We start from the raw sequence: 9,534 nt of genomic DNA on the forward strand, positions 1-9,534 counted from the left end.
CCTTGGTTCCACTTCTGCTTCATGCTGCTCTACTTCTTCTTTAACCCCAACTTCTTCATTCGAAACTTGAGTTTGTTCAGGATTCGCAACCCTTCCAGACCTCAAAGTGATTGCCTTTACCTGCTCCTTAGCTTCCCTCTTTCCTAGCACTTCAGTGTCACTAGGTAATGTACAAGGTTGAGGATTTAGCAAGGCATTGGGAATTTGTCCAATTTGATTTTCCAAGGTCTTGATAGAAACAACTTGACTCTTGTACATAAGCTTCAACTCCTCTTATTCAGATTTTTCATTACCTTGCTGCAGCTGAAGTTGCGGTTTCTAAAACCCAGGGGGGTTATACTGCTTGGATGGATACTATTGATAAGGCTGTTGAACCGCATTATGAGCATTGCTCCAGCTGAAATTAGGATGATTGCAGTTGTTGGGATGATAAGTGGCTGGCACAGGTTGCTGTGATCGCTGAAAGTTGCTCACGAACTGAGCTGATTCACTAGAAATAGCACATTGATCAGTCTCATGGGCACCAGCACAAAGCTCACAAATACTAGTGATTTGATTAAATCCATAATTGGCCAAAGTGTCCACCTTCATCGTCAAAGCCTTAAGTTGGGAAGCTATAGCAGTTGCTGTATCCAACTCTAGAATTCCTGCTACTTTTCCCTAAGTCAGTCTCTGAGAAGGATTCTGGTATTCATTAGCAGCCATCAGTTCAATCAATTCATAAGCTTCATTGTAGCTCTTGGCCCACAAGGCTCCTCCTGATGCAGTATCGAGCATGGGTCTAGAAGTAGCACCCAATCCATTATAGAAATAGTTTATAATCATCCAATCAGGCATGCCATAGTGTGGGAACTTCCTTAGCATCTCCTTATATCGATCTCAAGCCTCACACAGAGATTTACCAGCTTGCTGAGCAAACTGAGTAAGAGCATTCCTAATTGCAGCAATCTTTGCCATGGGGAAGAATTTAGTGAGAAACGTTTGAGCAAGATCCTCCCATGTGGTGATAGACCCTGGTGGTAAAGAATGTAACCAACACTTTGCTTTATCCCTCAAAGAGAATGGGAAGAGTCGCAGCTTGATAGTATCTTCAGTTAAACCATTAAACTTGAAAGTGTCGTAGAACTCGATGAAATCCCTAATGTGCATGTTGGGATCCTCAGTAGGAGAACCCCCAAATTGAACTGAGTTCTGTATCATCTGAATCGTGCTTGACTTGATCTCAAAAGCATTAGCCGAAATGGTTGGTCTGACGATGCTTGACTTAATATCATTGATCTTAGGCTGACAATAGTCTATCAAAGCCTTAGAAATTTCTGCTTGATCACCCATCACTACGCAAGCTGGTTCCTCGATTTTCTCTTCTTCTTCTACCTTCTCTTCGTCCTCAACAACTTCTCTTCGAACCACTACAACTTCTTCCTCGGCTTTATCCAGATTTCTCTTATGAGACCGCGAATGCGTATGCATACACGCTCACTAGAGTACCTGAAATAAGACAAGGAAACATATAGGTAACAATGTCCGAGTCAATGAACTTTAACGACCACTGATGACAAACACATAAACTAAAAATTAACACCGAGTCCCCGGCAACGGCGCCAAGAACTTGTTAGTCTCTAAACACACGCTAATATTTCACGCAAGTATATGCATTCGCAAGTAGTATACGATATAAATCAGATTCATTCCCACATAGACTGGTTTAGGTTAACTTTGTAATTTATGCACTTATGCAACAATGATATGGCTATTATTCAATGTTAAGACGAACAATAAATTGAGATTGTTTTATAACTAAGATTTAAACTAACAATTATAACTAAGAAAATAAGAATGGTTGAATTAATATATATGACAAACATAGGATCCTAACTTCATTAAATACTTCATTCAATAGCCTTTTTGTTCTTAACCTTAGTATGTAATGGTGATGACACTAATCAGATAACACGAAACTGATAAATGCCAACTTTTGTTATACGAATACCATTCTATCAGACATCCACAAAATAGATAGAAGCTGAATAGACACCAATTATATTGAGACCCTATATGTTTATAGAATTTGAAAACATAACGATTTAATGCACAAGTTATCTATCGTGATTACATAGGGCAAGTAAGATGGTTAAAATTATCTACGAATCATGCATAACAAATACACATGAACCTATGCTAGCATGGCAAGTTCTAAACCCTTAAATTTACTTTCACTTCATTAAGAATTAACAAGCTATCTTATAAGTTCGCGATGCTTATAAGACGAATATGCACAACCAATACTAGTTTATTATACAATCACCACACACTAAGGCATCGAAACAAATCAACTAAAGAAATCCATAAATAAATCTGCTAGAACCCCACGATAACGACTAGCCCATAATCGGACTCATCATCAACGTGGGTTCCGATGAAAGCATGGTATAATAAACGTAGTCTTTATAAACGGATAATAAACAAAGTATAACACAAGAGTATAGGTTCAAAAATAAGAAAACTAGCATCCAACGTTATAACTTAAATAAAGAATCACAAGTTAAAACTAGGTCTTCTTCGCCTTGGTTGAATTGTGCTAAAACGGTCTTCTTTACTCCTTCTCCATGCTCTCTGATGTGTCTCTCCTGAAAAATGAACTTAATTATGTATATATAGCAGCCCCATGCAGAGTAGAAGTCTTCTGGATCAAAAGCCCATTAGAATCAGGATTCCTTAAATTCGACCTGGCGCGGCCGCGCGCTTGACCAGTGCAGGCGCGCTGAGTTTCTGGACTTTGGGCCCGGGCGCGCGCTATCACAACTCGGGCGCGCTGACTCCCTGGCTCAACTTCTAATTTCTTCATTTTCTTGCTGAATTGTGTCATCTTTCCAAAAGATTTTATTCTAACACCACCTTAACACTACATTAGCACCAAAATACTAATTCACCTGATTACCTAGATAATGCCTGAAAATACAAAAACACTAGAAAACACATTAAAATACCAACAATTTGAGTACAATTACACCAATTCAAAGCTCTACAAAGTGTAATAAAGTGTCATAAATGCCACTCAACAGATATCTCCAATCTTCATATCTTCATTTTAACTTGTCGATATCTTTGAGTTCTCTATACTTAAAACTCATTACATGCAGGGCAAGAAGAATAAGGTCATGAGGATCATTGATAACGGATGTTCCAGGCACATGACAGATGATAAAGCCCTGCTATCACAATTTGGGAAGATGGCTAGCCCTTTTGTAGCATTTGGAGACCACAAAAAGGGATTCACAATGGGATATGGAAGTTCGATTTGTGGTAATGTTGTCATTCAAGATGTAGCACCGGTTAGAGGACTTGAAGTTAATCTTCTAAGTGTTAGTCAATTTACATATAAAGGTTTTAGAGTTTCATTTGACAATTGCTTAATTATAAAAAAAAGACTGGTGCAATTTCTCTTAAAGGAGTAAGAAAAGGAAGCCTATTTGTTGTAAATATGACCTCAGTAAGAAAGGACAAAGTGCGCTGCTTATACACTAAGGCATTAAGTGAACAATGCAGACTTCAGCACAAAAAGCTCTCTCACCTAAACTTCAAAGAAATCAACCCTCTTGTAAAAAGAGAATTAGTGAGAGACATGCCAACCTTGGAGTTTGTCCAAGATGAAGTCTGTGAAGCTTTTCAGAAAGCAAATATAAAGAAATCAAGTCACAAAAGAAAAACTGTGATTTCTATGAATCCTCTTCTACAACTTATCCATATGGATTTGTTTGGTCCTTTGAATGTCATGTCAATTTCTAAGAAGAGATATGCACTGGTAATGGTGGATAACTACTCAAGATACACTTGGGTGGAATTTATGCATTCTAAAGATGAAACTTCATGCATTATAATTGAGCACATAAAGAATATCGATAAACATGCTAAATATGATAATTCTATGAAAAGATTGAGAAGTGACAATGGTACCGAGTTCAGAAATTCTATATTAAGTGATTTCTGTAAAGAGAAGGACATCACTCAAGAGTTCTCAGCTCCAAGAACACCTCAAAAAAATGGTGTGGTTTAAAGAAAGAACAAAATTCTAGTTGAAGCTGCAAGAACAATGTTGCAGGATGCCAAGCAACCAACAAGCTTTTGGGAGGAAGCTGTTAACACAACATGTTATACCCAGAGCAGATATTTGATGAATAAAAGCATTGGCAAGTCACCTTACTCAATCATGTCTAAGAAGAAGCCTAAAGTTAAACATCTTCATGTGTTTGGAAGCAAATACTTTGTGTTAAAGAATAACCCTGAATATATTGGCAAATTTGACTCTAAAGTATTTAAATCAATCTTTCTTGGTTATTCATTGGAGAGGACTGCTTAAAGGGTTTATGTACTAGAGCACAGAAAGATATGAAGAGCACTAATGTGATTTTTGATGATGACAAGTGTCCTTCTTTGGAATGTCTTGATGAAAGTGAAGCTAAAGCTTTGAATTTTGAAAATCTCAAACTTTATAGTGATTCTAAAGATGATGATGGAAAAAATGCAGACAGTAGAAAAGAAGAAGCTATTGATCAAATTATTTTTGTACATGAAGATTCATCTCAAGACAGAAACTCACCTGAATTTGATAGCACAAACTCAGGGGAGAAAGAGATGATAGTTCTACAAGTCATGCCAATAATGAAGAAAATGAGGACACGTCGAGTCATCACAATCAATGCACTAGAAAATGGGACAAGTGTCACTCTAGAGACACTATTATTGGTGATCTCAATGCTGGTGAGAACTAGAATTTTCACTACAAATGAATATCTACATGCCTACTTCCTATCCCTATTTGAGCCTAAGAAAACTATAGAAGCTCTACTTGATCCTGATTGGATAACTGTTGTGCAAGAAAAGCTAAATCAATTTGAAAGAAATAAAGTTTGGGAGTTGGTTCATGTACCAAGAAATAGAAGCATTATTGGAAAAAAGTGGGTGTACATTAACAAAATAGATGGAAATGGTGTTGTTATCAGAAACAAAGCAAGACTTGTTGCCAAAGGCTACTCACAAGAAGAAGGAATTGATTATGATGAAACTTTTGCTCAAGTTGCAGGACTTGAAGCAATAAGAATCTTTCTTGCATTTTCTACAGACTCAAAATTTAAAGTATATAAAATGGATGTGAAGAGTGCATTCCATAATGGTGAATTGGAAGAAGAAGTCTATGTGCAGCAGCCTCTGGCTTTGAAGATCCGAAATTTCCAGATTTTCTTTATAGACTTCTAAAGGCTCTTTATGGTCTGAAGCAAGCACCAAGAGAATGGTATGACACCTTGTCAGGATTCTTGATTAAGAATGGATTCACTAGAGGCATAATTGATAAACTCTATTTTACAAGCAATGTGGTGACGACATTATCCTAGTTCAAATCATCTTTGGTTCTACTAATGAGAAGCTTTGTCAAAGATTCTCAAAACTAATGTAAAGTAAATATGAGATGAGCATGATGGAAGAATTAAGTTACTTCCTTGGCCTTCGGTTAGTCAAAGAAGTGATGGAATTTCCATCAGTCAAACTAAGTATGTCAAAGATCTTCTGAAGAAATTTGGGATGGTAGATTGTTCACCTGCATATACTCCTATGTCTACAACTACCAAGTTGGATGAAGATTAAAAAGAAACTAGTGTAGAAATTTCAAGTTATAGGGGAATGATTAGATCTCTACTTTATTTGACTGCAAGTAGACCATACATCATGTTTACTACTTATTTATGTGCAAGATTTCAAGCAAATCCTAAAGAATCACACTTAATGGTTGTCAAGAGGATTTTTAGGTATTTGAAGGGTACTCCTAACTTGGGATTATGGTATCCTAAGGGTATTGGTTTTGAAGCTGTTGGATACACAGATGCAGATTTTGCTGGATGTAGGGTTGACAAAAAGAGCAATAAGTGGAAGCTGTCAATTTCTTGGCCAAAGACTTGTATCCTGGTATAGTAGTGGCAAACATTAATGACTTTCGAGTTGACATATGCATGCAGGTCTCACTGGAATTTATTAAATCTAGGAGAGCCCCAAAATTAGATGTCTTCATTAACAAAGTTAAAATGATGACCAGAAGGACACTCAATTTCTAATGAAACTCAAAGCAGGCCAAGAAAGAGATTTCTTGAGGCATATCTTAAACCTAACAAAGGGGTGGCCTACACCTGCTCATCTACCAATAAGTGCAGACACTTTCTGTTCCCAAAGCACTGTGTAATAAAAAGTAAAAAGATAATGATGGTGATTGAGCCTGAGCTGAAAATAAAGAAGATCAAGAATGTTGAAGACCTTGAGATGATCACCATTTTGTATGATATTTGAGAAATGCTGGTGCAATGCTGCCAAAGACTATTATAAATGAAAAAGAAGATTACAAAGTAGATGATAAGAAAAAGAAAGATGAACACAAATCTTTTGGCTCAAATTTAAGTCAAGCTAGAAAAAGCGGTGGGAGTAAAATAGATTAGACGAAAGGGAAAGATGAAGACAACAAGAAGAAGAGTGGAAAATATGGGAATGACAACAAGAAAGCACCTACAAGACAAAAATCTATAACTCCACAACAATCAAACCAAATTCCTAGCCAACAAAAAACTTAAGGCTTTCAAAACTCCAAGCCTAAACATCTATACAAACTCACAGACAACTCTCTACTAAAAATACATGTCCTAGCCAATTAATCTTTCTTGAAGAAAATAGCCAAACCTCCAATATTCAAGCCACCAGTCAAAACACACTTCAAGTTCATTGAAAGAAAACTGAAGAAGAGCAAGGTTGAAATGAGAGCACTATGGAATTATTTTAATCAAGATTACTTCAAAGATGGTTCATTCAACCTACTCAAAAAATAAATAATTGAAAATTATTCTATAGTGGAACTTGAAAGGGTGATTAGTTTGATGAACGAGAATGACTCACACTCAACATTGAGAAAGATAGAATTGGATACAAGTTTAAGAGATAGAGAGGAAAAAAGAGCAATTGAGAAGGCTGAAGGAGATGAGAATGCTATTATAAAGGCTAAGGATTTGAAGATATTTGATAAAAGATCAAATAAGCTGAAAGCTAGAGAATTGAGCAGAGTTTTTAAAGGTGGTGTATTTCTCAATATCAAGACTCATAGATTCTCAAGGTTCAGAGTTAAGTATCTTGACAGTTACTCAATAAATGAATGGTGATAACTTGTGGAAGCACTCAAAAGGTATTGAGATCATTGAAGAACTAGAATATCTTGTAGACTCAAGAACTTGATTAAATCTCAGCCTGATTATGAAGATTTGAGCTAATTCCGTTAACTCAAATCTCATTAATGACATCTACATATAAAAATCTGTACCTTTATATTTTTGTTTATTTTTCAAATTTTAGCTTGGGAGTAGTCTTGTTCTCAGGCATGAATTTGTGACAAGTAGTCTTTTCACAAATTGGGGGAGATTGTTGGGAAAGACATGCCTTTAACATAACAGGACTAAGTCACTTTGACAATCCTAAGATTTAGTTGACTTGTCATCTTACGTAATCTATAATGATATTTATTGAGTCTGTAAAAATGTTTAGACTAGACTTGAGTATTTTTTACTAGACAACCAACAAGTTAGGAATAAATCTCTGGAAGAAGATCAAACCTGATCATGCCTCAGAATGAAGATAAACTGCTTGGTAAAGAATAAAACTATAGGTTGAAAAATGTTCTAAATCAAATATCAAGAAGTCACATATCAAGGAATGTCAAGAAGTCTATCAAAAAGTTACTTTGGCCTTTAGAGAAGTCACCTCACTTGTATAGAAGTCACTTTACCTATAAAGAAGTCAATTTGGCCTATAGAGAAGTTGAGTATCGATAAGTCCATTTACCATGTAGGGAAGTGGAGATATCAACAAGTTAAAAACATATGTAGAGAAGTGGAGATATCGACAAGTCAAAAATATATGTAGAGAAGTGGAGATATCGACAAGTCAAAATACATGTAGAAAAATGGAGATATCGATAAGTCAAAATATATGTAGAAAAGTGGAGATATCGACAAGCTATTTACACATGTAGAGAAGTGGAGATATCGATAAGCCATTATATATCTCGATATGGACGTCTTTATATAATTTGAAGATCTCGATAATAGCTTCAAGAAATACAGAAAACATCAACCCTGAAGATTTAAGATTATCAGTCAACAAACCATTTTATCATCAAAATGAAAAGTCTATAAATGTATCTTGAGGAGTGCAAGATCAAGGGATAAGATGAACTGAACAAAGAAGTTTCTCAGACCTAGAAGATTGTATGCAGAGTTGCTGCACTTAAAATAGAAATAGACAAAAGGACTTTAGAAAATGTGTTGGTCTATTTTAGTGCAATCTGTGTAAATTGTGCATGTTGATCTAGAAAACATGTCATGGGTCCTTAGTTTAAGAGTAACAAAATAGATCTAGAAATTCTTGTATTCTCTCAAAAAGTAGTTGTGTTCTAAAGTATTCAAGAACACAGATTTGTAGCACAACTAGTTTAATTTTTAGTAAAGATCAAGTAAGTATTGATAATTATTCTTCAGTGTTTTTTACAGTCAATTAATTATCAGTACAAATTTTATATAGCCTGTTGAGTTCCAAACCTTAAGAACCTAAAACTTGATTTTCTTGAAAAAAATTTATAAAATCCAAAAAAAAAATCAAGAAACACACATCTACCCCACTGCGTGCATTTCATATGTGACGTCCCTCAAATCCGGGGGTCTGGATTTGACGTGATAAAAAAATACTTTTTAAACACTTTTAAAAACCTGTATTTTTGAAAGATAATAAAAACCAAATAATTTAAAGACCTGAACATTTGAAAATAATTTAAAAGAACACAGTTTAACCCCCTAAAAATAGTATCGCATACAGGTTACAACATTAAAATTAGAATCAACCACTATTATTAATAAACACTATCTTTTACAACTTTAAGTCATCTTTGATAAGAAGAATCATTACTAGTTTATTTACCAACCTGATTTACCACTGAAACTCAATAAATAACTCTAACTCGAACCTTCATCAATTTCCCGAGATACCTTCTTTGACCTCTGGATAACTTAACCACTCATATTCTTCGCACAGCCTTAGCCTTAAATGCTATTGAACCCGAGCAACTCGACTTTAAGCCTTTCTAAAATGGTTATAATAAAAGCAAGGGTGAGCAACAATGCTCAACAAGTACCAATATAGCAACAACCATTCGAAATAGTTTAATAAGAGTTCACAAACTCAGGGTAGTATTTGCATCAACTGAAAACTGGAAATTCAATCACTTAAAGGAATTATTGAATTAGACTTATCTCATTTTGCCTAAAAACCAAAGCTAAGATGCTGATCAGTCATGCGCTAACCCCGAACATGGCATACAACCATATTCTCTATACTGGATCCAAGGCACACATTGGCCTACATTTAACCACGAATCTGGCCTGACCACGAATCCGATCCATATATTTTATAAAAAAAAATCTAATTCTAATAATTCAGTTCAATAAAAACTTTCAT

The 9,534-nt window shown here is 35.4% G+C and overlaps 1 non-coding gene across 1 annotated transcript; it reads left to right on the forward strand.

Annotated features, from left to right (window-relative positions):
• The first annotated feature begins 835 nt into the window (after positions 1 to 835).
• Positions 836 to 942, forward strand: LOC141715901 (small nucleolar RNA R71). The gene has a single exon (XR_012572643.1). It is a non-coding gene; the product is annotated as a small nucleolar RNA R71 (small nucleolar RNA).
• The last annotated feature ends 8,592 nt before the right edge of the window (positions 943 to 9,534 follow it).

Source organism: Apium graveolens, chromosome 3, assembly GCF_009905375.1.
Source record: "Apium graveolens cultivar Ventura chromosome 3, ASM990537v1, whole genome shotgun sequence".
NCBI classification, from domain to species: domain Eukaryota; kingdom Viridiplantae; phylum Streptophyta; class Magnoliopsida; order Apiales; family Apiaceae; genus Apium; species Apium graveolens.